A 26,600-nucleotide genomic window follows, 5' to 3' on the forward strand; every position below is an offset into this window, starting at 1 on the left:
ATTCAATGCTTTTTGTTCATTTTGCTTGTTTGTCGGATTTTGGGATGGACTCTTTGGCTTTGCTTTTCTTCTCCTCATTGGATTTTTCATGTTAAAAGTTGCAGAAGCCAGATGACAAGCTCATTTTGGTTCAACTTCAGCAACTGTGCATTGCATTGCCATGTAATGTAATGTAATGCAATGCTATCTATCTAGCTCTCCCTCTATACTTCCTTTTGGATAAACAGACATATTAGGCAAGCATTTTGGAGCTTTCACCTAAATAACTACAGGTGGTGAGATAAGCTGCACAATATAATTGACCTTTCAGTATATTGTTGCACACACACCATCTATTTAGCAAATGCCCTTGTTATCAACAGCAGCCTTTTAAACTCACCTGAGCTAACAGGTATGTGAGCTGGTTACTCTGCTGCGCTTAAAATTTCTTTTTTGGTTTGCTACAATGCCTTTTCTGAAACGTTGTCTCCCTCTGCTGGAACACTGACTTCTTTCATTTAATGCCTGCAGACTATAAAAGAGAAACCAACCCAAAAAGTTTGGTTGATTAGTCTGTGGCATTCTTTTAAACTGTTGCTTATGGCGGTCTCTGTGAGCTTCTCAGTGACATTCAGCCATGCAGGTATCCCGCCTGCAGTAGACGGAATGTGGCAATGGAACGCTGGCTGCGCGTGTCATAATAGGCTCTGAGCCTTTACATACCTGCGCACAGTAGCAGCCACCTTCAGTCTGCTGCTGGACAGCCAGCAGCAGCAGCAGCAGGAGAGGTAATTAATCAGCAACCCTCCTGCTAAGGGTAGACAGCTGCTCGTTCCACCCCCCCCCCGCCTTAATTGGTTCTCCTCCCTTCCAACGGTGTTGAGGCGGGTGGGAACAGCCGGGGGTTGAGGGTACTGTGCTAAAAGAGGTGGAGTTATGCAGATCTAAAACGCGTGGATTGCAGCAGCAGCAAGCCAAAAAGTGCAGGCATGTGAGGGATCTAGAGGTTGACAGCATGTCTTCTTAACGGGAGTCCAGGTGGCCATCTCCACAAATGGACTTTTCAGAATCCTTGGGTGGCACCGTAGTCGGAAACCAATTCTGGTTATCGCTTCTCGGCCTTTTGGCTAAGATCAAGTGTAGTATCTGTTCTTATCAGTTTAATATCTGATACGTCCCCTATCTGGGGACCATATATTAAATGGATTTTTAGAACAGGGAGATGGAAAAAGAGCTTGCTCTGTCCACTCCACGCATTGACCTGGTATTGCAGTATCTCCAGGACCGGTGCACCCCTTCTTTAATGCAGTTTCTAAAATCAGAAAGAATTGAATTCAATGCTTTTTGTTCATTTTGCTTGTTTGTCGGATTTTGGGATGGACTCTTTGGCTTTGCTTTTCTTCTCCTCATTGGATTTTTCATGTTAAAAGTTGCAGAAGCCAGATGACAAGCTCATTTTGGTTCAACTTCAGCAACTGTGCATTGCATTGCCATGTAATGTAATGTAATGCAATGCTATCTATCTAGCTCTCCCTCTATACTTCCTTTTGGATAAACAGACATATTAGGCAAGCATTTTGGAGCTTTCACCTAAATAACTACAGGTGGTGAGATAAGCTGCACAATATAATTGACCTTTCAGTATATTGTTGCACACACACCATCTATTTAGCAAATGCCCTTGTTATCAACAGCAGCCTTTTAAACTCACCTGAGCTAACAGGTATGTGAGCTGGTTACTCTGCTGCGCTTAAAATTTCTTTTTTGGTTTGCTACAATGCCTTTTCTGAAACGTTGTCTCCCTCTGCTGGAACACTGACTTCTTTCATTTAATGCCTGCAGACTATAAAAGAGAAACCAACCCAAAAAGTTTGGTTGATTAGTCTGTGGCATTCTTTTAAACTGTTGCTTATGGCGGTCTCTGTGAGCTTCTCAGTGACATTCAGCCATCCAGGTATCCCGCCTGCAGTAGACGGAATGTGGCAATGGAACGCTGGCTGCGCGTGTCATAATAGGCTCTGAGCCTTTATATACCTGCGCACAGCAGCAGCCACCTTCAGTCTGCTGCTGGACAGCCAGCAGCAGCAGCAGCAGGAGAGGTAATTAATCAGCAACCCTCCTGCTAAGGGTAGACAGCTGCTCGTTCCACCCCCCCCCCCCCGCCTTAATTGGTTCTCCTCCCTTCCAACGGTGTTGAGGCGGGTGGGAACAGCCGGGGGTTGAGGGTACTGTGCTAAAAGAGGTGGAGTTATGCAGATCTAAAACGCGTGGATTGCAGCAGCAGCAAGCCGAAAAGTGCAGGCATGTGAGGGATCTAGAGGTTGACAGCATGTCTTCTTAACGGGAGTCCAGGTGGCCATCTCCACAAATTAACTTTTCAGAATCCTTGGGTGGCACCATAGTCGGAAACCAATTCTGGTTATCGCTTCTCGGCCTTTTGGCTAAGATCAAGTGTAGTATCTGTTCTTATCAGTTTAATATCTGATACGTCCCCTATCTGGGGACCATATATTAAATGGATTTTTAGAACAGGGAGATGGAAAAAGAGCTTGCTCTGTCCACTCCACGCATTGACCTGGTATTGCAGTATCTCCAGGACCGGTGCACCCCTTCTTTAATGCAGTTTCTAAAATCAGAAAGAATTGAATTCAATGCTTTTTGTTCATTTTGCTTGTTTGTCGGATTTTGGGATGGACTCTTTGGCTTTGCTTTTCTTCTCCTCATTGGATTTTTCATGTTAAAAGTTGCAGAAGCCAGATGACAAGCTCATTTTGGTTCAACTTCAGCAACTGTGCATTGCATTGCCATGTAATGTAATATAATGCAATGCTATCTATCTAGCTCTCCCTCTATACTTCCTTTTGGATAAACAGACATATTAGGCAAGCATTTTGGAGCTTTCACCTAAATAACTACAGGTGGTGAGATAAGCTGCACAATATAATTGACCTTTCAGTATATTGTTGCACACACACCATCTATTTAGCAAATGCCCTTGTTATCAACAGCAGCCTTTTAAACTCACCTGAGCTAACAGGTATGTGAGCTGGTTACTCTGCTGCGCTTAAAATTTCTTTTTTGGCTTGCTACAATGCCTTTTCTGAAACGTTGTCTCCCTCTGCTGGAACACTGACTTCTTTCATTTAATGCCTGCAGACTATAAAAGAGAAACCAACCCAAAAAGTTTGGTTGATTAGTCTGTGGCATTCTTTTAAACTGTTGCTTATGGCGGTCTCTGTGAGCTTCTCAGTGACATTCAGCCATGCAGGTATCCCGCCTGCAGTAGACGGAATGTGGCAATGGAACGCTGGCTGCGCGTGTCATAATAGGCTCTGAGCCTTTACATACCTGCGCACAGCAGCAGCCACCTTCAGTCTGCTGCTGGACAGCCAGCAGCAGCAGCAGCAGGAGAGGTAATTAATCAGCAACCCTCCTGCTAAGGGTAGACAGCTGCTCGTTCCACCCCCCCCCCCGCCTTAATTGGTTCTCCTCCCTTCCAACGGTGTTGAGGCGGGTGGGAACAGCCGGGGGTTGAGGGTACTGTGCTAAAAGAGGTGGAGTTATGCAGATCTAAAACGCGTGGATTGCAGCAGCAGCAAGCCGAAAAGTGCAGGCATGTGAGGGATCTAGAGGTTGACAGCATGTCTTCTTAACGGGAGTCCAGGTGGCCATCTCCACAAATGGACTTTTCAGAATCCTTGGGTGGCACCGTAGTCGGAAACCAATTCTGGTTATCGCTTCTCGGCCTTTTGGCTAAGATCAAGTGTAGTATCTGTTCTTATCAGTTTAATATCTGATACGTCCCCTATCTGGGGACCATATATTAAATGGATTTTTAGAACAGGGAGATGGAAAAAGAGCTTGCTCTGTCCACTCCACGCATTGACCTGGTATTGCAGTATCTCCAGGACCGGTGCACCCCTTCTTTAATGCAGTTTCTAAAATCAGAAAGAATTGAATTCAATGATTTTTGTTCATTTTGCTTGTTTGTCGGATTTTGGGATGGACTCTTTGGCTTTGCTTTTCTTCTCCTCATTGGATTTTTCATGTTAAAAGTTGCAGAAGCCAGATGACAAGCTCATTTTGGTTCAACTTCAGCAACTGTGCATTGCATTGCCATGTAATGTAATGTAATGCAATGCTATCTATCTAGCTCTCCCTCTATACTTCCTTTTGGATAAACAGACATATTAGGCAAGCATTTTGGAGCTTTCACCTAAATAACTACAGGTGGTGAGATAAGCTGCACAATATAATTGACCTTTCAGTATATTGTTGCACACACACCATCTATTTAGCAAATGCCCTTGTTATCAACAGCAGCCTTTTAAACTCACCTGAGCTAACAGGTATGTGAGCTGGTTACTCTGCTGCGCTTAAAATTTCTTTTTTGGTTTGCTACAATGCCTTTTCTGAAACGTTGTCTCCCTCTGCTGGAACACTGACTTCATTCATTTAATGCCTGCAGACTATAAAAGAGAAACCAACCCAAAAAGTTTGGTTGATTAGTCTGTGGCATTCTTTTAAACTGTTGCTTATGGCGGTCTCTGTGAGCTTCTCAGTGACATTCAGCCATCCAGGTATCCCGCCTGCAGTAGACGGAATGTGGCAATGGATCGCTGGCTGCGCGTGTCATAATAGGCTCTGAGCCTTTATATACCTGCGCACAGCAGCAGCCACCTTCAGTCTGCTGCTGGACAGCCAGCAGCAGCAGCAGCAGGAGAGGTAATTAATCAGCAACCCTCCTGCTAAGGGTAGACAGCTGCTCGTTCCACCCCCCCCCCCCCGCCTTAATTGGTTCTCCTCCCTTCCAACGGTGTTGAGGCGGGTGGGAACAGCCGGGGGTTGAGGGTACTGTGCTAAAAGAGGTGGAGTTATGCAGATCTAAAACGCGTGGATTGCAGCAGCAGCAAGCCGAAAAGTGCAGGCATGTGAGGGATCTAGAGGTTGACAGCATGTCTTCTTAACGGGAGTCCAGGTGGCCATCTCCACAAATGGACTTTTCAGAATCCTTGGGTGGCACCGTAGTCGGAAACCAATTCTGGTTATCGCTTCTCGGCCTTTTGGCTAAGATCAAGTGTAGTATCTGTTCTTATCAGTTTAATATCTGATACGTCCCATATCTGGGGACCATATATTAAATGGATTTTTAGAACAGGGAGATGGAAAAAGAGCTTGCTCTGTCCACTCCACGCATTGACCTGGTATTGCAGTATCTCCAGGACCGGTGCACCCCTTCTTTAATGCAGTTTCTAAAATCAGAAAGAATTGAATTCAATGCTTTTTGTTCATTTTGCTTGTTTGTCGGATTTTGGGATGGACTCTTTGGCTTTGCTTTTCTTCTCCTCATTGGATTTTTCATGTTAAAAGTTGCAGAAGCCAGATGACAAGCTCATTTTGGTTCAACTTCAGCAACTGTGCATTGCATTGCCATGTAATGTAATGTAATGCAATGCTATCTATCTAGCTCTCCCTCTATACTTCCTTTTGGATAAACAGACATATTAGGCAAGCATTTTGGAGCTTTCACCTAAATAACTACAGGTGGTGAGATAAGCTGCACAATATAATTGACCTTTCAGTATATTGTTGCACACACACCATCTATTTAGCAAATGCCCTTGTTATCAACAGCAGCCTTTTAAACTCACCTGAGCTAACAAGTATGTGAGCTGGTTACTCTGCTGCGCTTAAAATTTCTTTTTTAGTTTGCTACAATGCCTTTTCTGAAACGTTGTCTCCCTCTGCTGGAACACTGACTTCTTTCATTTAATGCCTGCAGACTATAAAAGAGAAACCAACCCAAAAAGTTTGGTTGATTAGTCTGTGGCATTCTTTTAAACTGTTGCTTATGGCGGTCTCTGTGAGCTTCTCAGTGACATTCAGCCATCCAGGTATCCCGCCTGCAGTAGACGGAATGTGGCAATGGAACGCTGGCTGCGCGTGTCATAATAGGCTCTGAGCCTTTATATACCTGCGCACAGCAGCAGCCACCTTCAGTCTGCTGCTGGACAGCCAGCAGCAGCAGCAGCAGGAGATTTAATTAATCAGCAACCCTCCTGCTAAGGGTAGACAGCAGCTCGTTCCACCCACCCCCCGCCTTAATTGGTTCTCCTCCCTTCCAACGGTGTTGAGGCGGGTGGGAACAGCCGGGGGTTGAGGGTACTGTGCTAAAAGAGGTGGAGTTATGCAGATCTAAAACGCGTGGATTGCAGCAGCAGCAAGCCGAAAAGTGCAGGCATGTGAGGGATCTAGAGGTTGACAGCATGTCTTCTTAACGGGAGTCCAGGTGGCCATCTCCACAAATGGACTTTTCAGAATCCTTGGGTGGCACCGTAGTCGGAAACCAATTCTGGTTATCGCTTCTCGGCCTTTTGGCTAAGATCAAGTGTAGTATCTGTTCTTATCAGTTTAATATCTGATACGTCCCCTATCTGGGGACCATATATTAAATGGATTTTTAGAACAGGGAGATGGAAAAAGAGCTTGCTCTGTCCACTCCACGCATTGACCTGGTATTGCAGTATCTCCAGGACCGGTGCACCCCTTCTTTAATGCAGTTTCTAAAATCAGAAAGAATTGAATTCAATGCTTTTTGTTCATTTTGCTTGTTTGTCGGATTTTGGGATGGACTCTTTGGCTTTGCTTTTCTTCTCCTCATTGGATTTTTCATGTTAAAAGTTGCAGAAGCCAGATGACAAGCTCATTTTGGTTCAACTTCAGCAACTGTGCATTGCATTGCCATGTAATGTAATGTAATGCAATGCTATCTATCTAGCTCTCCCTCTATACTTCCTTTTGGATAAACAGACATATTAGGCAAGCATTTTGGAGCTTTCACCTAAATAACTACAGGTGGTGAGATAAGCTGCACAATATAATTGACCTTTCAGTATATTGTTGCACACACACCATCTATTTAGCAAATGCCCTTGTTATCAACAGCAGCCTTTTAAACTCACCTGAGCTAACAGGTATGTGAGCTGGTTACTCTGCTGCGCTTAAAATTTCTTTTTTGGTTTGCTACAATGCCTTTTCTGAAACGTTGTCTCCCTCTGCTGGAACACTGACTTCTTTCATTTAATGCCTGCAGACTATAAAAGAGAAACCAACCCAAAAAGTTTGGTTGATTAGTCTGTGGCATTCTTTTAAACTGTTGCTTATGGCGGTCTCTGTGAGCTTCTCAATGACATTCAGCCATCCAGGTATCCCGCCTGCAGTAGACGGAATGTGGCAATGGAACGCTGGCTGCGCGTGTCATAATAGGCTCTGAGCCTTTATATACCTGCGCACAGCAGCAGCCACCTTCAGTCTGCTGCTGGACAGCCAGCAGCAGCAGCAGCAGGAGAGGTAATTAATCAGCAACCCTCCTGCTAAGGGTAGACAGCTGCTCGTTCCACCCCCCCCCCCGCCTTAATTGGTTCTCCTCCCTTCCAACGGTGTTGAGGCGGGTGGGAACAGCCGGGGGTTGAGGGTACTGTGCTAAAAGAGGTGGAGTTATGCAGATCTAAAACGCGTGGATTGCAGCAGCAGCAAGCCGAAAAGTGCAGGCATGTGAGGGATCTAGAGGTTGACAGCATGTCTTCTTAACGGGAGTCCAGGTGGCCATCTCCACAAATGGACTTTTCAGAATCCTTGGGTGGCACCGTAGTCGGAAACCAATTCTGGTTATCGCTTCTCGGCCTTTTGGCTAAGATCAAGTGTAGTATCTGTTCTTATCAGTTTAATATCTGATACGTCCCCTATCTGGGGACCATATATTAAATGGATTTTTAGAACAGGGAGATGGAAAAAGAGCTTGCTCTGTCCACTCCACGCATTGACCTGGTATTGCAGTATCTCCAGGACCGGTGCACCCCTTCTTTAATGCAGTTTCTAAAATCAGAAAGAATTGAATTCAATGCTTTTTGTTCATTTTGCTTGTTTGTCGGATTTTGGGATGGACTCTTTGGCTTTGCTTTTCTTCTCCTCATTGGATTTTTCATGTTAAAAGTTGCAGAAGCCAGATGACAAGCTCATTTTGGTTCAACTTCAGCAACTGTGCATTGCATTGCCATGTAATGTAATGTAATGCAATGCTATCTATCTAGCTCTCCCTCTATACTTCCTTTTGGATAAACAGACATATTAGGCAAGCATTTTGGAGCTTTCACCTAAATAACTACAGGTGGTGAGATAAGCTGCACAATATAATTGACCTTTCAGTATATTGTTGCACACACACCATCTATTTAGCAAATGCCCTTGTTATCAACAGCAGCCTTTTAAACTCACCTGAGCTAACAGGTATGTGAGCTGGTTACTCTGCTGCGCTTAAAATTTCTTTTTTGGTTTGCTACAATGCCTTTTCTGAAACGTTGTCTCCCTCTGCTGGAACACTGACTTCTTTCATTTAATGCCTGCAGACTATAAAAGAGAAACCAACCCAAAAAGTTTGGTTGATTAGTCTGTGGCATTCTTTTAAACTGTTGCTTATGGCGGTCTCTGTGAGCTTCTCAGTGACATTCAGCCATCCAGGTATCCCGCCTGCAGTAGACGGAATGTGGCAATGGAACGCTGGCTGCGCGTGTCATAATAGGCTCTGAGCCTTTATATACCTGCGCACAGCAGCAGCCACCTTCAGTCTGCTGCTGGACAGCCAGCAGCAGCAGCAGCAGGAGAGGTAATTAATCAGCAACCCTCCTGCTAAGGGTAGACAGCTGCTCGTTCCACCCCCCCCCCCGCCTTAATTGGTTCTCCTCCCTTCCAACGGTGTTGAGGCGGGTGGGAACAGCCGGGGGTTGAGGGTACTGTGCTAAAAGAGGTGGAGTTATGCAGATCTAAAACGCGTGGATTGCAGCAGCAGCAAGCCGAAAAGTGCAGGCATGTGAGGGATCTAGAGGTTGACAGCATGTCTTCTTAACGGGAGTCCAGGTGGCCATCTCCACAAATGGACTTTTCAGAATCCTTGGGTGGCACCGTAGTCGGAAACCAATTCTGGTTATCGCTTCTCGGCCTTTTGGCTAAGATCAAGTGTAGTATCTTTCGAAAAGGCGGTTTTGGATGTTGGCCGCCCTAGTAGATTGATACATTATGCACACTGGGGTTTAGGCGCTTGTTAGTACGCCAGGTGGCTAATATAGTCATCTGGTGGAAAGCATGGCCCCCCAGGATCGACGCCATTGGGCCGGGGAAGATCGAAAGCCCGAAGTGTGAAGTGCCCCAGGAGTGGTGACCCTGGGGTGCCTTAACTCACTGGGATTGGGAACCCCACTTGAGTTTATGGCACATTTGCACAAGCACTTCAAATTTTCTTTCTTCGCACACACCCTTATTCCGGGCCTTCTGGCCTTAGGATGGGGAATTTTTCAATTCCCGGTCGAAGGTCCGGGCAGTATTATACTGTGAAACCTTCACTATTTATTTAATTTCTTTGTCACTGTGTGTCCACTTATTCACGTGTGTCATGTCCTACTAGGATTTTGTCGGGAAGCGGTTCCCTTACGGGTTCCTCTCTTGGCAGGTCTAGGGGGGGAGTGTGTGGCCATCAGGTTCCGCTCCCCCCTGAACCCCCCTGGCTCTCCTCTTTCGGGAGGAGAGCGTTGTTGGCTCCCCTCTTCCGGGATGGGAGCACAGTCTTTGGCTCCCAGTGCCTTGCTCTGGTGAGAACTCGGGCAGGTGCTGGGGGTAAGATTGGGTCGCCTCTGGCTTCGGCTGGAGGTGGCTTTTTGTCCCTGTTCCTCGCTGTGGCCTTTTGGCTCGGAGGGACGGGGAATGGTTTGGGGGACCCTTCTCCTTTTGGAGAGGGTTTCAAGAAGACCAGCATCCTAGTGCACTTTTTTTGTGGCACTTGTCACTTTTTTAAGCGCACTCGGGTTTTGTACACGAATTCGGGCTTTCGATATAAAAAAAAAAAAAAATCTGTTCTTATCAGTTTAATATCTGATACGTCCCCTATCTGGGGACCATATATTAAATGGATTTTTAGAACAGGGAGATGGAAAAAGAGCTTGCTCTGTCCACTCCACGCATTGACCTGGTATTGCAGTATCTCCAGGACCGGTGCACCCCTTCTTTAATGCAGTTTCTAAAATCAGAAAGAATTGAATTCAATGCTTTTTGTTCATTTTGCTTGTTTGTCGGATATTGGGATGGACTCTTTGGCTTTGCTTTTCTTCTCCTCATTGGATTTTTCATGTTAAAAGTTGCAGAAGCCAGGTGACAAGCTCATTTTGGTTCAACTTCAGCAACTGTGCATTGCATTGCCATGTAATGTAATGTAATGCAATGCTATCTATCTAGCTCTCCCTCTATACTTCCTTTTGGATAAACAGACATATTAGGCAAGCATTTTGGAGCTTTCACCTAAATAACTACAGGTGGTGAGATAAGCTGCACAATATAATTGACCTTTCAGTATATTGTTGCACACACACCATCTATTTAGCAAATGCCCTTGTTATCAACAGCAGCCTTTTAAACTCACCTGAGCTAACAGGTATGTGAGCTGGTTACTCTGCTGCGCTTAAAATTTCTTTTTTGGTTTGCTACAATGCCTTTTCTGAAACGTTGTCTCCCTCTGCTGGAACACTGACTTCTTTCATTTAATGCCTGCAGACTATAAAAGAGAAACCAACCCAAAAAGTTTGGTTGATTAGTCTGTGGCATTCTTTTAAACTGTTGCTTATGGCGGTCTCTGTGAGCTTCTCAGTGACATTCAGCCATCCAGGTATCCCGCCTGCAGTAGACGGAATGTGGCAATGGAACGCTGGCTGCGCGTGTCATAATAGGCTCTGAGCCTTTATATACCTGCGCACAGCAGCAGCCACCTTCAGTCTGCTGCTGGACAGCCAGCAGCAGCAGCAGCAGGAGAGGTAATTAATCAGCAACCCTCCTGCTAAGGGTAGACAGCTGCTCGTTCCACCCCCCCCCCCGCCTTAATTGGTTCTCCTCCCTTCCAACGGTGTTGAGGCGGGTGGGAACAGCCGGGGGTTGAGGGTACTGTGCTAAAAGAGGTGGAGTTATGCAGATCTAAAACGCGTGGATTGCAGCAGCAGCAAGCCGAAAAGTGCAGGCATGTGAGGGATCTAGAGGTTGACAGCATGTCTTCTTAACGGGAGTCCAGGTGGCCATCTCCACAAATGGACTTTTCAGAATCCTTGGGTGGCACCGTAGTCGGAAACCAATTCTGGTTATCGCTTCTCGGCCTTTTGGCTAAGATCAAGTGTAGTATCTGTTCTTATCAGTTTAATATCTGATACGTCCCCTATCTGGGGACCATATATTAAATGGATTTTTAGAACAGGGAGATGGAAAAAGAGCTTGCTCTGTCCACTCCACGCATTGACCTGGTATTGCAGTATCTCCAGGACCGGTGCACCCCTTCTTTAATGCAGTTTCTAAAATCAGAAAGAATTGAATTCAATGCTTTTTGTTCATTTTGCTTGTTTGTCGGATTTTGGGATGGACTCTTTGGCTTTGCTTTTCTTCTCCTCATTGGATTTTTCATGTTAAAAGTTGCAGAAGCCAGATGACAAGCTCATTTTGGTTCAACTTCAGCAACTGTGCATTGCATTGCCATGTAATGTAATGTAATGCAATGCTATGTATCTAGCTCTCCCTCTATACTTCCTTTTGGATAAACAGACATATTAGGCAAGCATTTTGGAGCTTTCACCTAAATAACTACAGGTGGTGAGATAAGCTGCACAATATAATTGACCTTTCAGTATATTGTTGCACACACACCATCTATTTAGCAAATGCCCTTGTTATCAACAGCAGCCTTTTAAACTCACCTGAGCTAACAGGTATGTGAGCTGGTTACTCTGCTGCGCTTAAAATTTCTTTTTTGGTTTGCTACAATGCCTTTTCTGAAACGTTGTCTCCCTCTGCTGGAACACTGACTTCTTTCATTTAATGCCTGCAGACTATAAAAGAGAAACCAACCCAAAAAGTTTGGTTGATTAGTCTGTGGCATTCTTTTAAACTGTTGCTTATGGCGGTCTCTGTGAGCTTCTCAGTGACATTCAGCCATCCAGGTATCCCGCCTGCAGTAGACGGAATGTGGCAATGGAACGCTGGCTGCGCGTGTCATAATAGGCTCTGAGCCTTTATATACCTGCGCACAGCAGCAGCCACCTTCAGTCTGCTGCTGGACAGCCAGCAGCAGCAGCAGCAGGAGAGGTAATTAATCAGCAACCCTCCTGCTAGGGTAGACAGCTGCTCGTTCCACCCCCCCCCCCGCCTTAATTGGTTCTCCTCCCTTCCAACGGTGTTGAGGCGGGTGGGAACAGCCGGGGGTTGAGGGTACTGTGCTAAAAGAGGTGGAGTTATGCAGATCTAAAACGCGTGGATTGCAGCAGCAGCAAGCCGAAAAGTGCAGGCATGTGAGGGATCTAGAGGTTGACAGCATGTCTTCTTAACGGGAGTCCAGGTGGCCATCTCCACAAATGGACTTTTCAGAATCCTTGGGTGGCACCGTAGTCGGAAACCAATTCTGGTTATCGCTTCTCGGCCTTTTGGCTAAGATCAAGTGTAGTATCTGTTCTTATCAGTTTAATATCTGATACGTCCCCTATCTGGGGACCATATATTAAATGGATTTTTAGAACAGGGAGATGGAAAAAGAGCTTGCTCTGTCCACTCCACGCATTGACCTGGTATTGCAGTATCTCCAGGACCGGTGCACCCCTTCTTTAATGCAGTTTCTAAAATCAGAAAGAATTGAATTCAATGCTTTTTGTTCATTTTGCTTGTTTGTCGGATTTTGGGATGGACTCTTTGGCTTTGCTTTTCTTCTCCTCATTGGATTTTTCATGTTAAAAGTTGCAGAAGCCAGATGACAAGCTCATTTTGGTTCAACTTCAGCAACTGTGCATTGCATTGCCATGTAATGTAATGTAATGCAATGCTATCTATCTAGCTCTCCCTCTATACTTCCTTTTGGATAAACAGACATATTAGGCAAGCATTTTGGAGCTTTCACCTAAATAACTACAGGTGGTGAGATAAGCTGCACAATATAATTGACCTTTCAGTATATTGTTGCACACACACCATCTATTTAGCAAATGCCCTTGTTATCAACAGCAGCCTTTTAAACTCACCTGAGCTAACAGGTATGTGAGCTGGTTACTCTGCTGCGCTTAAAATTTCTTTTTTGGTTTGCTACAATGCCTTTTCTGAAACGTTGTCTCCCTCTGCTGGAACACTGACTTCTTTCATTTAATGCCTGCAGACTATAAAAGAGAAACCAACCCAAATAGTTTGGTTGATTAGTCTGTGGCATTCTTTTAAACTGTTGCTTATGGCGGTCTCTGTGAGCTTCTCAGTGACATTCAGCCATCCAGGTATCCCGCCTGCAGTAGACGGAATGTGGCAATGGAACGCTGGCTGCGCGTGTCATAATAGGCTCTGAGCCTTTATATACCTGCGCACAGCAGCAGCCACCTTCAGTCTGCTGCTGGACAGCCAGCAGCAGCAGCAGCAGGAGAGGTAATTAATCAGCAACCCTCCTGCTAAGGGTAGACAGCTGCTCGTTCCACCCCCCCCCCCCGCCTTAATTGGTTCTCCTCCCTTCCAACGGTGTTGAGGCGGGTGGGAACAGCCGGGGGTTGAGGGTACTGTGCTAAAAGAGGTGGAGTTATGCAGATCTAAAACGCGTGGATTTCAGCAGCAGCAAGCCGAAAAGTGCAGGCATGTGAGGGATCTAGAGGTTGACAGCATGTCTTCTTAACGGGAGTCCAGGTGGCCATCTCCACAAATGGACTTTTCAGAATCCTTGGGTGGCACCGTAGTCGGAAACCAATTCTGGTTATCGCTTCTCGGCCTTTTGGCTGAGACCAAGTGCTTCACAGCAGGAGGTTTCAGTTGAAGGGCACTCAGGTACCCCTCTCCTTGGCCTGGCAGGATCGTCCACTTCGGTGGGCTTCACCTGCCTGCTGCTATTAGGGAGAGGGATTAGTCCTAGGGTAACGGGCAGCGATCCCCCAGCCTTCAGGTGCTTTATCTCAAAGCTCTGAAGGCGCAGATTGCAGGCGGTTGCAATTTGCATTTTGTTGCGCCATACCATGGAGGTTGACCCCAACCTCGTGCCTCTATATGCGAGGCTTAAGAACACTATAAGGGTCCGCTTTACGGCTGGTGGTTCCGATATGCGGAATCTGGGATATGTAGTCCAGGACGTGCTTGAGAAACTGCTCCACGTCAGAACCAACGAAATCCTTTCTATCCAGGATTATCCTCGACGTGGAGATTATGATGTAACCTTTACTGGCGAAGGTATTTTCAAAGATGTTTTGTCCAGAGTTAAGTCGGTAGAAAATAGCCCTGGTCTAAAAGGGATTCAGATCATCGAGCACGTCCTGGATGAGGTAAAGATGGTGGTTGTGAAAATCTTCTCACCCTTCATAACAGCACCAGAGGTTATTTCCTTTTTGTCAGTTTATTTTAAAAGTGTGAAATTGATTGGGAAAGTGTTGAATGAGTTTAACATCTGGACCTCAAAATGGAAGTTTTTAGTAAAATGTGAAAGAGACCCTAAATTCCCTGGAGGTGTGAGACTTCCTCCAGCTCGATTTAAAATAGGGCAAACTAATGGGGATTTTTTTTTCTCAGGAATGCCACTTTTCTGTAGGTATTGTGGTCTCTATGGGCACTCTAAGGATAGTTATGGTGCCACTTGTAGAAATTGTGCCAGTACTGAACATGACACAAAGGAGTGCCCAAATGAAAAAAAATGCTCTTTTTGTCGGACACCTGGTCATTTCTATTTTTCTTGCCCTCACAGGTTCAGAGAGGATGAACAAAAACAAAAGGAGAAGTCCAAGACATCCGGGAATGGACGGGCCAATCAGACCACCCCTCAGGAGGAGGAACAACAACCTGGCGCCTCGGGAGGTGATAAGGGCGCTTCGACTAGTAACAATCCCTCCGAGTCAATGACAGGTAACTCACAGGAGCCCAGGAGCTGGCTGAAAGACCATAAGGAGGCTAAAAGGAAGGCTGAGAAAGATCATAAAGGGGCGGTCGGTAAGGCCAAAAAAGAGCGCCAAAAGGCTGACACCGAGCCCAAAATTCCCACTGGGTCTCACGAGAGCGAGGGCGGTACGTGGCATTTGGTGAGGTCTCATAATAAGAAAAAGAATGGTTCTGTGGAGGTGGCTAATAGGGAGGAGATGGATACATCCCCTCACGGGGGTGTAGACTCTGGAATCCCGAGGTCCCGGGGCTCTGCTGCCCCAGGTGGGGCCCCGAACCTGGCTGCCTCCGGGGACTCTGAGGCTCCGCCATGTGCGCAGCCTGCCCCTGTGTTACGACCCTCTGCGGGTCAGCAGGGGAGTGCGGAGCCTCTTGGAGACCCACCTGACGAGGACCTAAATGGTCAGCCTATGGAGACCCAGTGTAACCTTTCTCACAATATCCTTCCGAGCTACACCCCAGTAGCGTCGGGTCTTAATTTAAGTGAATGTTCCTTCTCCGATGATGAAGACTCTTTGATAACGGTGGATTCAGAAGAGGGCGTTGGTGAAAGTCCAAGTGGTCTGATCCGTCCATCGGATAGGTAAAGTCCAGTTTTTGTTTCTTCCTAACCATTTGTTATGATGGCTGACATTAGTGGTGTTTCCCTCAATGTGAGAGGCATAGGATCCAAGACCAGAAGAGCTACTGTTTTACATTTTTTAACCTGTTTTACAGCTTCTGTTTTCTTTTTACAAGAATGTCATATCCCTCATAAGATTTCTTACAAAAAATATAAGGAAGAGTGGAAACATGGTCCATCGGTCTGGTCTGGATCAAATGCAACCGGATCAGCCGGGGTAGCTATACTTTTTAAGGGAAATGTGTCTATTGATTTTATCCAAGATATTTTACCGGGTCGTATTCTTTTAGTTAAGGCTTTTATTGATGGGACAAGATGGCAGTTTTTAAATTTTTATGGGTCACCTGATAAAAATGAAAGGGCTGATATGCTGGAAATTTTACCTTTATTTATTAACATTTCTGAACCTTTTATCCTGGCAGGTGATTTTAATTGTATTTTAAAAGGCGAAAGCCGACGCTCCGGTTCCGTGAGTAGAAATTATGACAAAACGTCTGGAATGTTAAGCAATATTATAAATGATTGTAAATTAACTGATGTGTATAAAGAATGTAACAAGGATAGCCCTATAGACGCTGGTTTCACCTGGAGCAATTCTACATGTAGCTCCAGGATAGATTTTGTTTTAGGTTCAGAAAAAATACTGCCAGTGAAATGTGAAGTTTTAACTAATATTCTCTCAGATCACAAGGTTTTATCTTTTAGAGTGAGGATTAATGGAAAGAAGAAATGTGGTAAGAAATCTTGGAAATTGAATGTGTCCCTTTTAAAAGATCCACAAATTTTATCGGATTTTATTGAGTTTTATGTAAACTGTAGAAAAAGGAAAAACCCCAATATTTCTTTTCGCTCCTGGTGGGATAGAATGAAAATAAGCATTAAAGATTTCTTTATAAAGAAAAGCATACAAAAAGCTAAAGAAAAGTTTGAGATCTATAATTTTCTTAATATCAGGTTACAGACATTGTACAAATTCAAAGACAATGGTCTGGATGTAGGTAATGATATATTGAGTCTTAAAGGAGAAATTTCAAAGTGGTTGGAACAAAAAGGAAAAGAACTGATTTTTCGTTCAAAGGTAAAACACGTAGAAGAGGATGAGACTTGTTCCAGGTATTTTTTTAAGAAAAACAAACAGGCGAAAACAATAATTGATAACATAGATGGAGATAATAATATCAACGTTATATTGGATAAGGTAAATGTCTATTTTAATGATCTTTTTAATGTAAAAACTATAGACCATGATTTAATACACACTTTCCTGGGGGAGATCAAGTCCACCCTAGATGCTGATGCCCAAAGTTTTTTATCCCAACCTCTATGTGAGGAAGAGATTTTAGAAACCATGAAGAGTTTTAAAAATGGTAAAGTGCCCGGCCCTGATGGTATCCCCATAGAGTTTTATATAAGTTTTTATGATATTTTAAAAGATGATTTGTTTAATTTGTTTTCCGAAGTTTTTAATAATAAGGTTTTACTCAACTCATGGAAGAAAGGTGAGGTATCACTACTATACAAAAAAGGTGACAAAACGGATCTTAAAAACTGGAGGCCGATAACTCTTTTAAATAGTGATTACAAAATTATGGCTAAGATCTGTGCAAATCGGTTGAAAAAGGTGATACATAAAGTAATTCATGCAAATCAGGTATGCGGGGTACCTGGGCGTAGTATCTGGGACAATTTAAACCTGGTGAAAGATTGTATTGAAGATGTAAAAACCAGAAAGACAAAGATGTCAATCCTAGCGGTGGATTTTGAGAAAGCTTTTGACCGCATGTCTCATTTTTATCTTTTTAAAGTTTTAGAAAAAATGGGCATTCCGGGTGGGTTTTTATTGTCTCTTAAAGCTTTTTATAATGATTGTACGAGTAAGATTTTAGTTAATGGTTTTAAAACAAAAGAGGTAGTTTTAAAATCAGGGGTGAAGCAGGGTTGCCCTTTGTCCCCCCTGCTTTTTATATGTGCTATAGAACCCCTTTTATGTACAATACGCCGGGATAAGCAAATATGTGGAGTACCCTTACCCGGAGGGAACGGTCTACAAGTTAAAGTTGTAAGCTATATGGATGATGTAGCAGTGTTTGGATGTGATGTACCTTCAATACAAAAAACGATAAGCCAAATTCAGTCTTTTTGTACAGTTTCCGGTTTTAAAATTAATCTTACTAAATGTAATATTTTAAATGTCGGGGGGATGAGTCTACATGATGTACCAATTGCAGTTACAGATTCCATTACTATTTTAGGTGTTTCTTTTAATGAATCTAATAATGGTTTTAATAGCTGGGATGCGGCAGCACAGAAAATTAATCAGAAAATCTGCATGTGGAATATGAGAAAGCTGTCAATGGAAGGTAAAGTTCTGATTGTAAAAATGGTGATATTACCTATCCTGTTATATCTTAGTTTGGTGTTCCCCCCTCCTACAAATTTGTTGAAACGAATTACAAAAGTATGTTTTACCTTTTTTTGGGGCTCAAAAATGGAGAAACTCAAAAGAGAAATTGTGACAAAGCCAAAGGTTAAAGGTGGGAAAGATTTCCCTGTTTTAGATAAGTTTCTTTTAATACATTTTTTCTGTTTCTGTTTTAAAACCCTTTTTAAAGATAATTACCTTTCCTATTTTATGCGTTTTAACACTGGTTTTCTCATGAGAAGGTTTGGTTGGTTTGAAACGGTTTTATCCTTTCCTTATGCTTTTAACCTACCTGCACATTATGAGATTTTAAAGAAAATTATTCTTGATTTTAATTTGAATAAGAAACAGACAGGGGATCTATGTAACAGCAAGACACTACTCAAACAAATTAGTACTGATGTGACGTTGTGTGATATTGAACGTTATGATGATGACAAAACTGTACACATATGGAAAATGATTAACGCCCCTTATCTTTTTAATGTACAGAAAGACATGTCTTGGAGCTGCGCACACCACTGTCTTCCTTGCCGGGCATTCCAGTACAGAAGAGGTTTTGTGAGGTCTGCCATCTGCCCAAGAGAAGGTTGTCAAGAAGAAGAGACAGTGAAGCATCTTTTATGGACTTGTGCTTTTGCTAAAGAGTTCTGGAGAAGATTAATCCCCCTGCTGGAGAAAATGGTGGACCTCAAGGACTTTAATTTTGCATCAGTGTTATATGGTCTTCTGGAATGCCCAACAATGGACCAAAAAATAATGGCGTGGAAGATAGTGAATTGCGCCAAGATAGCGCTCTGGAATGCTAGAAATATTGCTGTTTTTAAACATGAAATGTTACCAGTAGATGATGTTTTAGCCTTTTGTAAAAGTGAAATGTACATATACTATTTATTGGACAGGAAAAAGAATGTAACGTTGGCAGGCAAATGGCTTTTTAACCTATGGAATATTTGAAGTCTTGTAAAATTTGCTGTGATGGAATTTTTATTTTTCTTTGAAGTCCCGAAAGTGTAATGTGGATGTAATGGTTTTATTTCTGTAATTTGTTAAATTTTAAATAAACGGTTTTTATCCCCATGTGGGGGATAGCCAAATTAAAAAAAAAATCTGTTCTTATCAGTTTAATATCTGATACGTCCCCTATCTGGGGACCATATATTAAATGGATTTTTAGAACAGGGAGATGGAAAAAGAGCTTGCTCTGTCCACTCCACACATTGACCTGGTATTGCAGTATCTCCAGGACCGGTGCACCCCTTCTTTAATGCAGTTTCTAAAATCAGAAAGAATTGAATTCAATGCTTTTTGTTCATTTTGCTTGTTTGTCGGATTTTGGGATGGACTCTTTGGCTTTGCTTTTCTTCTCCTCATTGGATTTTTCATGTTAAAAGTTGCAGAAGCCAGATGACAAGCTCATTTTGGTTCAACTTCAGCAACTGTGCATTGCATTGCCATGTAATGTAATGTAATGCAATGCTATCTATCTAGCTCTCCCTCTATACTTCCTTTTGGATAAACAGACATATTAGGCAAGCATTTTGGAGCTTTCACCTAAATAACTACAGGTGGTGAGATAAGCTGCACAATATAATTGACCTTTCAGTATATTGTTGCACACACACCATCTATTTAGCAAATGCCCTTGTTATCAACAGCAGCCTTTTAAACTCACCTGAGCTAACAGGTATGTGAGCTGGTTACTCTGCTGCGCTTAAAATTTCTTTTTTGGTTTGCTACAATGCCTTTTCTGAAACGTTGTCTCCCTCTGCTGGAACACTGACTTCTTTCATTTAATGCCTGCAGACTATAAAAGAGAAACCAACCCAAAAAGTTTGGTTGATTAGTCTGTGGCATTCTTTTAAACTGTTGCTTATGGCGGTCTCTGTGAGCTTCTCAGTGACATTCAGCCATCCAGGTATCCCGCCTGCAGTAGACGGAATGTGGCAATGGAACGCTGGCTGCGCGTGTCATAATAGGCTCTGAGCCTTTATATACCTGCGCACAGCAGCAGCCACCTTCAGTCTGCTGCTGGACAGCCAGCAGCAGCAGCAGCAGGAGAGGTAATTAATCAGCAACCCTCCTGCTAAGGGTAGACAGCTGCTCGTTCCACCCCCCCCCCGCCTTAATTGGTTCTCCTCCCTTCCAACGGTGTTGAGGCGGGTGGGAACAGCCGGGGGTTGAGGGTACTGTGCTAAAAGAGGTGGAGTTATGCAGATCTAAAACGCGTGGATTGCAGCAGCAGCAAGCCGAAAAGTGCAGGCATGTGAGGGATCTAGAGGTTGACAGCATGTCTTCTTAACGGGAGTCCAGGTGGCCATCTCCACAAATGGACTTTTCAGAATCCTTGGGTGGCACCGTAGTCGGAAACCAATTCTGGTTATCGCTTCTCGGCCTTTTGGCTAAGATCAAGTGTAGTATCTGTTCTTATCAGTTTAATATCTGATACGTCCCCTATCTGGGGACCATATATTAAATGGATTTTTAGAACAGGGAGATGGAAAAAGAGCTTGCTCTGTCCACTCCACGCATTGACCTGGTATTGCAGTATCTCCAGGACCGGTGCACCCCTTCTTTAATGCAGTTTCTAAAATCAGAAAGAATTGAATTCAATGCTTTTTGTTCATTTTGCTTGTTTGTCGGATTTTGGGATGGACTCTTTGGCTTTGCTTTTCTTCTCCTCATTGGATTTTTCATGTTAAAAGTTGCAGAAGCCAGATGACAAGCTCATTTTGGTTCAACTTCAGCAACTGTGCATTGCATTGCCATGTAATGTAATGTAATGCAATGCTATCTATCTAGCTCTCCCTCTATACTTCCTTTTGGATAAACAGACATATTAGGCAAGCATTTTGGAGCTTTCACCTAAATAACTACAGGTGGTGAGATAAGCTGCACAATATAATTGACCTTTCAGTATATTGTTGCACACACACCATCTATTTAGCAAATGCCCTTGTTATCAACAGCAGCCTTTTAAACTCACCTGAGCTAACAGGTATGTGAGCTGGTTACTCTGCTGCGCTTAAAATTTCTTTTTTGGTTTGCTACAATGCCTTTTCTGAAACGTTGTCTCCCTCTGCTGGAACACTGACTTCTTTCATTTAATGCCTGCAGACTATAAAAGAGAAACCAACCCAAAAAGTTTGGTTGATTAGTCTGTGGCATTCTTTTAAACTGTTGCTTATGGCGGTCTCTGTGAGCTTCTCAGTGACATTCAGCCATCCAGGTATCCCGCCTGCAGTAGACGGAATGTGGCAATGGAACGCTGGCTGCGCGTGTCATAATAGGCTCTGAGCCTTTATATACCTGCGCACAGCAGCAGCCACCTTCAGTCTGCTGCTGGACAGCCAGCAGCAGCAGCAGCAGGAGAGGTAATTAATCAGCAACCCTCCTGCTAAGGGTAGACAGCTGCTCGTTCCACCCCCCCCCGCCTTAATTGGTTCTCCTCCCTTCCAACGGTGTTGAGGCGGGTGGGAACAGCCGGGGGTTGAGGGTACTGTGCTAAAAGAGGTGGAGTTATGCAGATCTAAAACGCGTGGATTGCAGCAGCAGCAAGCCGAAAAGTGCAGGCATGTGAGGGATCTAGAGGTTGACAGCATGTCTTCTTAACGGGAGTCCAGGTGGCCATCTCCACAAATGGACTTTTCAGAATCCTTGGGTGGCACCGTAGTCGGAAACCAATTCTGGTTATCGCTTCTCGGCCTTTTGGCTAAGATCAAGTGTAGTATCTGTTCTTATCAGTTTAATATCTGATACGTCCCCTATCTGGGGACCATATATTAAATGGATTTTTAGAACAGGGAGATGGAAAAAGAGCTTGCTCTGTCCACTCCACGCATTGAAATGGTATTGCAGTATCTCCAGGACCGGTGCACCCCTTCTTTAATGCAGTTTCTAAAATCAGAAAGAATTGAATTCAATGCTTTTTGTTCATTTTGCTTGTTTGTCGGATTTTGGGATGGACTCTTTGGCTTTGCTTTTCTTCTCCTCATTGGATTTTTCATGTTAAAAGTTGCAGAAGCCAGATGACAAGCTCATTTTGGTTCAACTTCAGCAACTGTGCATTGCATTGCCATGTAATGTAATGTAATGCAATGCTATCTATCTAGCTCTCCCTCTATACTTCTTTTTGGATAAACAGACATATTAGGCAAGCATTTTGGAGCTTTCACCTAAATAACTACAGGTGGTGAGATAAGCTGCACAATATAATTGACCTTTCAGTATATTGTTGCACACACACCATCTATTTAGCAAATGCCCTTGTTATCAACAGCAGCCTTTTAAACTCACCTGAGCTAACAGGTATGTGAGCTGGTTACTCTGCTGCGCTTAAAATTTCTTTTTTGGTTTGCTACAATGCCTTTTCTGAAACGTTGTCTCCCTCTGCTGGAACACTGACTTCTTTCATTTAATGCCTGCAGACTATAAAAGAGAAACCAACCCAAAAAGTTTGGTTGATTAGTCTGTGGCATTCTTTTAAACTGTTGCTTATGGCGGTCTCTGTGAGCTTCTCAGTGACATTCAGCCATCCAGGTATCCCGCCTGCAGTAGACGGAATGTGGCAATGGAACGCTGGCTGCGCGTGTCATAATAGGCTCTGAGCCTTTATATACCTGCGCACAGCAGCAGCCACCTTCAGTCTGCTGCTGGACAGCCAGCAGCAGCAGCAGCAGGAGAGGTAATTAATCAGCAACCCTCCTGCTAAGGGTAGACAGCTGCTCGTTCCACCCCCCCCCGCCTTAATTGGTTCTCCTCCCTTCCAACGGTGTTGAGGCGGGTGGGAACAGCCGGGGGTTGAGGGTACTGTGCTAAAAGAGGTGGAGTTATGCAGATCTAAAACGCGTGGATTGCAGCAGCAGCAAGCCGAAAAGTGCAGGCATGTGAGGGATCTAGAGGTTGACAGCATGTCTTCTTAACGGGAGTCCAGGTGGCCATCTCCACAAATGGACTTTTCAGAATCCTTGGGTGGCACCGTAGTCGGAAACCAATTCTGGTTATCGCTTCTCGGCCTTTTGGCTAAGATCAAGTGTAGTATCTGTTCTTATCAGTTTAATATCTGATACGTCCCCTATCTGGGGACCATATATTAAATGGATTTTTAGAACAGGGAGATGGAAAAAGAGCTTGCTCTGTCCACTCCACGCATTGACCTGGTATTGCAGTATCTCCAGGACCGGTGCACCCCTTCTTTAATGCAGTTTCTAAAATCAGAAAGAATTGAATTCAATGCTTTTTGTTCATTTTGCTTGTTTGTCGGATTTTGGGATGGACTCTTTGGCTTTGCTTTTCTTCTCCTCATTGGATTTTTCATGTTAAAAGTTGCAGAAGCCAGATGACAAGCTCATTTTGGTTCAACTTCAGCAACTGTGCATTGCATTGCCATGTAATGTAATGTAATGCAATGCTATCTATCTAGCTCTCCCTCTATACTTCCTTTTGGATAAACAGACATATTAGGCAAGCATTTTGGAGCTTTCACCTAAATAACTACAGGTGGTGAGATAAGCTGCACAATATAATTGACCTTTCAGTATATTGTTGCACACACACCATCTATTTAGCAAATGCCCTTGTTATCAACAGCAGCCTTTTAAACTCACCTGAGCTAACAGGTATGTGAGCTGGTTACTCTGCTGCGCTTAAAATTTCTTTTTTGGTTTGCTACAATGCCTTTTCTGAAACGTTGTCTCCCTCTGCTGGAACACTGACTTCTTTCATTTAATGCCTGCAGACTATAAAAGAGAAACCAACCCAAAAAGTTTGGTTGATTAGTCTGTGGCATTCTTTTAAACTGTTGCTTATGGCGGTCTCTGTGAGCTTCTCAGTGACATTCAGCCATCCAGGTATCCCGCCTGCAGTAGACGGAATGTGGCAATGGAACGCTGGCTGCGCGTGTCATAATAGGCTCTGAGCCTTTATATACCTGCGCACAGCAGCAGCCACCTTCAGTCTGCTGCTGGACAGCCAGCAGCAGCAGCAGGAGAGGTAATTAATCAGCAACCCTCCTGCTAAGGGTAGACAGCTGCTCGTTCCACCCCCCCCCCGCCTTAATTGGTTCTCCTCCCTTCCAACGGTGTTGAGGCGGGTGGGAACAGCCGGGGGTTGAGGGTACTGTGCTAAAAGAGGTGGAGTTATGCAGATCTAAAACGCGTGGATTGCAGCAGCAGCAAGCCGAAAAGTGCAGGCATGTGAGGGATCTAGAGGTTGACAGCATGTCTTCTTAACGGGAGTCCAGGTGGCCATCTCCACAAATGGACTTTTCAGAATCCTTGGGTGGCACCGTAGTCGGAAACCAATTCTGGTTATCGCTTCTCGGCCTTTTGGCTAAGATCAAGTGTAGTATCTGTTCTTATCAGTTTAATATCTGATACGTCCCCTATCTGGGGACCATATATTAAATGGATTTTTAGAACAGGGAGATGGAAAAAGAGCTTGCTCTGTCCACTCCACGCATTGACCTGGTATTGCAGTATCTCCAGGACCGGTGCACCCCTTCTTTAATGCAGTTTCTAAAATCAGAAAGAATTGAATTCAATGCTTTTTGTTCATTTTGCTTGTTTGTCGGATTTTGGGATGGACTCTTTGGCTTTGCTTTTCTTCTCCTCATTGGATTTTTCATGTTAAAAGTTGCAGAAGCCAGATGACAAGCTCATTTTGGTTCAACTTCAGCAACTGTGCATTGCATTGCCATGTAATGTAATGTAATGCAATGCTATCTATCTAGCTCTCCCTCTATACTTCCTTTTGGATAAACAGACATATTAGGCAAGCATTTTGGAGCTTTCACCTAAATAACTACAGGTGGTGAGATAAGCTGCACAATATAATTGACCTTTCAGTATATTGTTGCACACACACCATCTATTTAGCAAATGCCCTTGTTATCAACAGCAGCCTTTTAAACTCACCTGAGCTAACAGGTATGTGAGCTGGTTACTCTGCTGCGCTTCAAATTTCTTTTTTGGTTTGCTACAATGCCTTTTCTGAAACGTTGTCTCCCTCTGCTGGAACACTGACTTCTTTCATTTAATGCCTGCAGACTATAAAAGAGAAACCAACCCAAAAAGTTTGGTTGATTAGTCTGTGGCATTCTTTTAAACTGTTGCTTATGGCGGTCTCTGTGAGCTTCTCAGTGACATTCAGCCATCCAGGTATCCCGCCTGCAGTAGACGGAATGTGGCAATGGAACGCTGGCTGCGCGTGTCATAATAGGCTCTGAGCCTTTATATACCTGCGCACAGCAGCAGCCACCTTCAGTCTGCTGCTGGACAGCCAGCAGCAGCAGCAGCAGGAGAGGTAATTAATCAGCAACCCTCCTGCTAAGGGTAGACAGCTGCTCGTTCCACCCCCCCCCCGCCTTAATTGGTTCTCCTCCCTTCCAACGGTGTTGAGGCGGGTGGGAACAGCCGGGGGTTGAGGGTACTGTGCTAAAAGAGGTGGAGTTATGCAGATCTAAAACGCGTGGATTGCAGCAGCAGCAAGCCGAAAAGTGCAGGCATGTGAGGGATCTAGAGGTTGACAGCATGTCTTCTTAACGGGAGTCCAGGTGGCCATCTCCACAAATGGACTTTTCAGAATCCTTGGGTGGCACCGTAGTCGGAAACCAATTCTGGTTATCGCTTCTCGGCCTTTTGGCTAAGATCAAGTGTAGTATCTGTTCTTATCAGTTTAATATCTGATACGTCCCCTATCTGGGGACCATATATTAAATGGATTTTTAGAACAGGGAGATGGAAAAAGAGCTTGCTCTGTCCACTCCACGCATTGACCTGGTATTGCAGTATCTCCAGGACCGGTGCACCCCTTCTTTAATGCAGTTTCTAAAATCAGAAAGAATTGAATTCAATGCTTTTTGTTCATTTTGCTTGTTTGTCGGATTTTGGGATGGACTCTTTGGCTTTGCTTTTCTTCTCCTCATTGGATTTTTCATGTTAAAAGTTGCAGAAGCCAGATGACAAGCTCATTTTGGTTCAACTTCAGCAACTGTGCATTGCATTGCCATGTAATGTAATGTAATGCAATGCTATCTATCTAGCTCTCCCTCTATACTTCTTTTTGGATAAACAGACATATTAGGCAAGCATTTTGGAGCTTTCACCTAAATAACTACAGGTGGTGAGATAAGCTGCACAATATAATTGACCTTTCAGTATATTGTTGCACACACACCATCTATTTAGCAAATGCCCTTGTTATCAACAGCAGCCTTTTAAACTCACCTGAGCTAACAGGTATGTGAGCTGGTTACTCTGCTGCGCTTAAAATTTCTTTTTTGGTTTGCTACAATGCCTTTTCTGAAACGTTGTCTCCCTCTGCTGGAACACTGACTTCTTTCATTTAATGCCTGCAGACTATAAAAGAGAAACCAACCCAAAAAGTTTGGTTGATTAGTCTGTGGCATTCTTTTAAACTGTTGCTTATGGCGGTCTCTGTGAGCTTCTCAGTGACATTCAGCCATCCAGGTATCCCGCCTGCAGTAGACGGAATGTGGCAATGGAACGCTGGCTGCGCGTGTCATAATAGGCTCTGAGCCTTTATATACCTGCGCACAGCAGCAGCCACCTTCAGTCTGCTGCTGGACAGCCAGCAGCAGCAGCAGCAGGAGAGGTA

At 44.1% G+C, this 26,600-nt stretch overlaps 15 non-coding genes and 1 pseudogene across 15 annotated transcripts; all 16 read left to right on the top strand.

Annotated features, from left to right (window-relative positions):
- The first annotated feature begins 1,086 nt into the window (after window positions 1-1,086).
- On the top strand, window positions 1,087-1,277 carry LOC141242635 (U2 spliceosomal RNA). The gene has a single exon (XR_012307034.1). It is a non-coding gene; the product is annotated as a U2 spliceosomal RNA (small nuclear RNA).
- A 1,123-nt stretch (window positions 1,278-2,400) lies between these two features.
- LOC141242647 (U2 spliceosomal RNA) lies at window positions 2,401-2,591 on the top strand. The gene has a single exon (XR_012307045.1). It is a non-coding gene; the product is annotated as a U2 spliceosomal RNA (small nuclear RNA).
- Window positions 2,592-3,712: 1,121 nt separating this feature from the next.
- On the top strand, window positions 3,713-3,903 carry LOC141242658 (U2 spliceosomal RNA). The gene has a single exon (XR_012307056.1). It is a non-coding gene; the product is annotated as a U2 spliceosomal RNA (small nuclear RNA).
- Window positions 3,904-5,026: 1,123 nt separating this feature from the next.
- LOC141242680 (U2 spliceosomal RNA) lies at window positions 5,027-5,217 on the top strand. Its single transcript, XR_012307076.1, has one exon. It is a non-coding gene; the product is annotated as a U2 spliceosomal RNA (small nuclear RNA).
- Window positions 5,218-6,337: 1,120 nt separating this feature from the next.
- LOC141242670 (U2 spliceosomal RNA) lies at window positions 6,338-6,528 on the top strand. The gene has a single exon (XR_012307067.1). It is a non-coding gene; the product is annotated as a U2 spliceosomal RNA (small nuclear RNA).
- Window positions 6,529-7,649: 1,121 nt separating this feature from the next.
- Window positions 7,650-7,840, top strand: LOC141242682 (U2 spliceosomal RNA). The gene has a single exon (XR_012307078.1). It is a non-coding gene; the product is annotated as a U2 spliceosomal RNA (small nuclear RNA).
- A 1,121-nt stretch (window positions 7,841-8,961) lies between these two features.
- On the top strand, window positions 8,962-9,053 carry LOC141242740 (U2 spliceosomal RNA; annotated as a pseudogene).
- Window positions 9,054-9,847: 794 nt separating this feature from the next.
- On the top strand, window positions 9,848-10,031 carry LOC141242719 (U2 spliceosomal RNA). The gene has a single exon (XR_012307110.1). It is a non-coding gene; the product is annotated as a U2 spliceosomal RNA (small nuclear RNA).
- Window positions 10,032-11,152: 1,121 nt separating this feature from the next.
- LOC141242694 (U2 spliceosomal RNA) lies at window positions 11,153-11,343 on the top strand. The gene has a single exon (XR_012307089.1). It is a non-coding gene; the product is annotated as a U2 spliceosomal RNA (small nuclear RNA).
- Window positions 11,344-12,463: 1,120 nt separating this feature from the next.
- LOC141242705 (U2 spliceosomal RNA) lies at window positions 12,464-12,654 on the top strand. Its single transcript, XR_012307100.1, has one exon. It is a non-coding gene; the product is annotated as a U2 spliceosomal RNA (small nuclear RNA).
- A 6,394-nt stretch (window positions 12,655-19,048) lies between these two features.
- LOC141242712 (U2 spliceosomal RNA) lies at window positions 19,049-19,246 on the top strand. Its single transcript, XR_012307105.1, has one exon. It is a non-coding gene; the product is annotated as a U2 spliceosomal RNA (small nuclear RNA).
- A 1,120-nt stretch (window positions 19,247-20,366) lies between these two features.
- On the top strand, window positions 20,367-20,557 carry LOC141242717 (U2 spliceosomal RNA). Its single transcript, XR_012307108.1, has one exon. It is a non-coding gene; the product is annotated as a U2 spliceosomal RNA (small nuclear RNA).
- A 1,119-nt stretch (window positions 20,558-21,676) lies between these two features.
- Window positions 21,677-21,867, top strand: LOC141242689 (U2 spliceosomal RNA). Its single transcript, XR_012307085.1, has one exon. It is a non-coding gene; the product is annotated as a U2 spliceosomal RNA (small nuclear RNA).
- A 1,119-nt stretch (window positions 21,868-22,986) lies between these two features.
- LOC141242729 (U2 spliceosomal RNA) lies at window positions 22,987-23,177 on the top strand. Its single transcript, XR_012307116.1, has one exon. It is a non-coding gene; the product is annotated as a U2 spliceosomal RNA (small nuclear RNA).
- A 1,117-nt stretch (window positions 23,178-24,294) lies between these two features.
- Window positions 24,295-24,485, top strand: LOC141242742 (U2 spliceosomal RNA). The gene has a single exon (XR_012307119.1). It is a non-coding gene; the product is annotated as a U2 spliceosomal RNA (small nuclear RNA).
- Window positions 24,486-25,605: 1,120 nt separating this feature from the next.
- Window positions 25,606-25,796, top strand: LOC141242749 (U2 spliceosomal RNA). The gene has a single exon (XR_012307120.1). It is a non-coding gene; the product is annotated as a U2 spliceosomal RNA (small nuclear RNA).
- Window positions 25,797-26,600: the final 804 nt, after the last annotated feature.

The sequence above is a fragment of the Phyllobates terribilis genome, unplaced genomic scaffold (genome assembly GCF_046119375.1).
Source record: "Phyllobates terribilis strain yellow unplaced genomic scaffold, ASM4611937v1 Scaffold_1049__1_contigs__length_452226, whole genome shotgun sequence".
In the NCBI taxonomy this organism is placed as follows: domain Eukaryota; kingdom Metazoa; phylum Chordata; class Amphibia; order Anura; family Dendrobatidae; genus Phyllobates; species Phyllobates terribilis.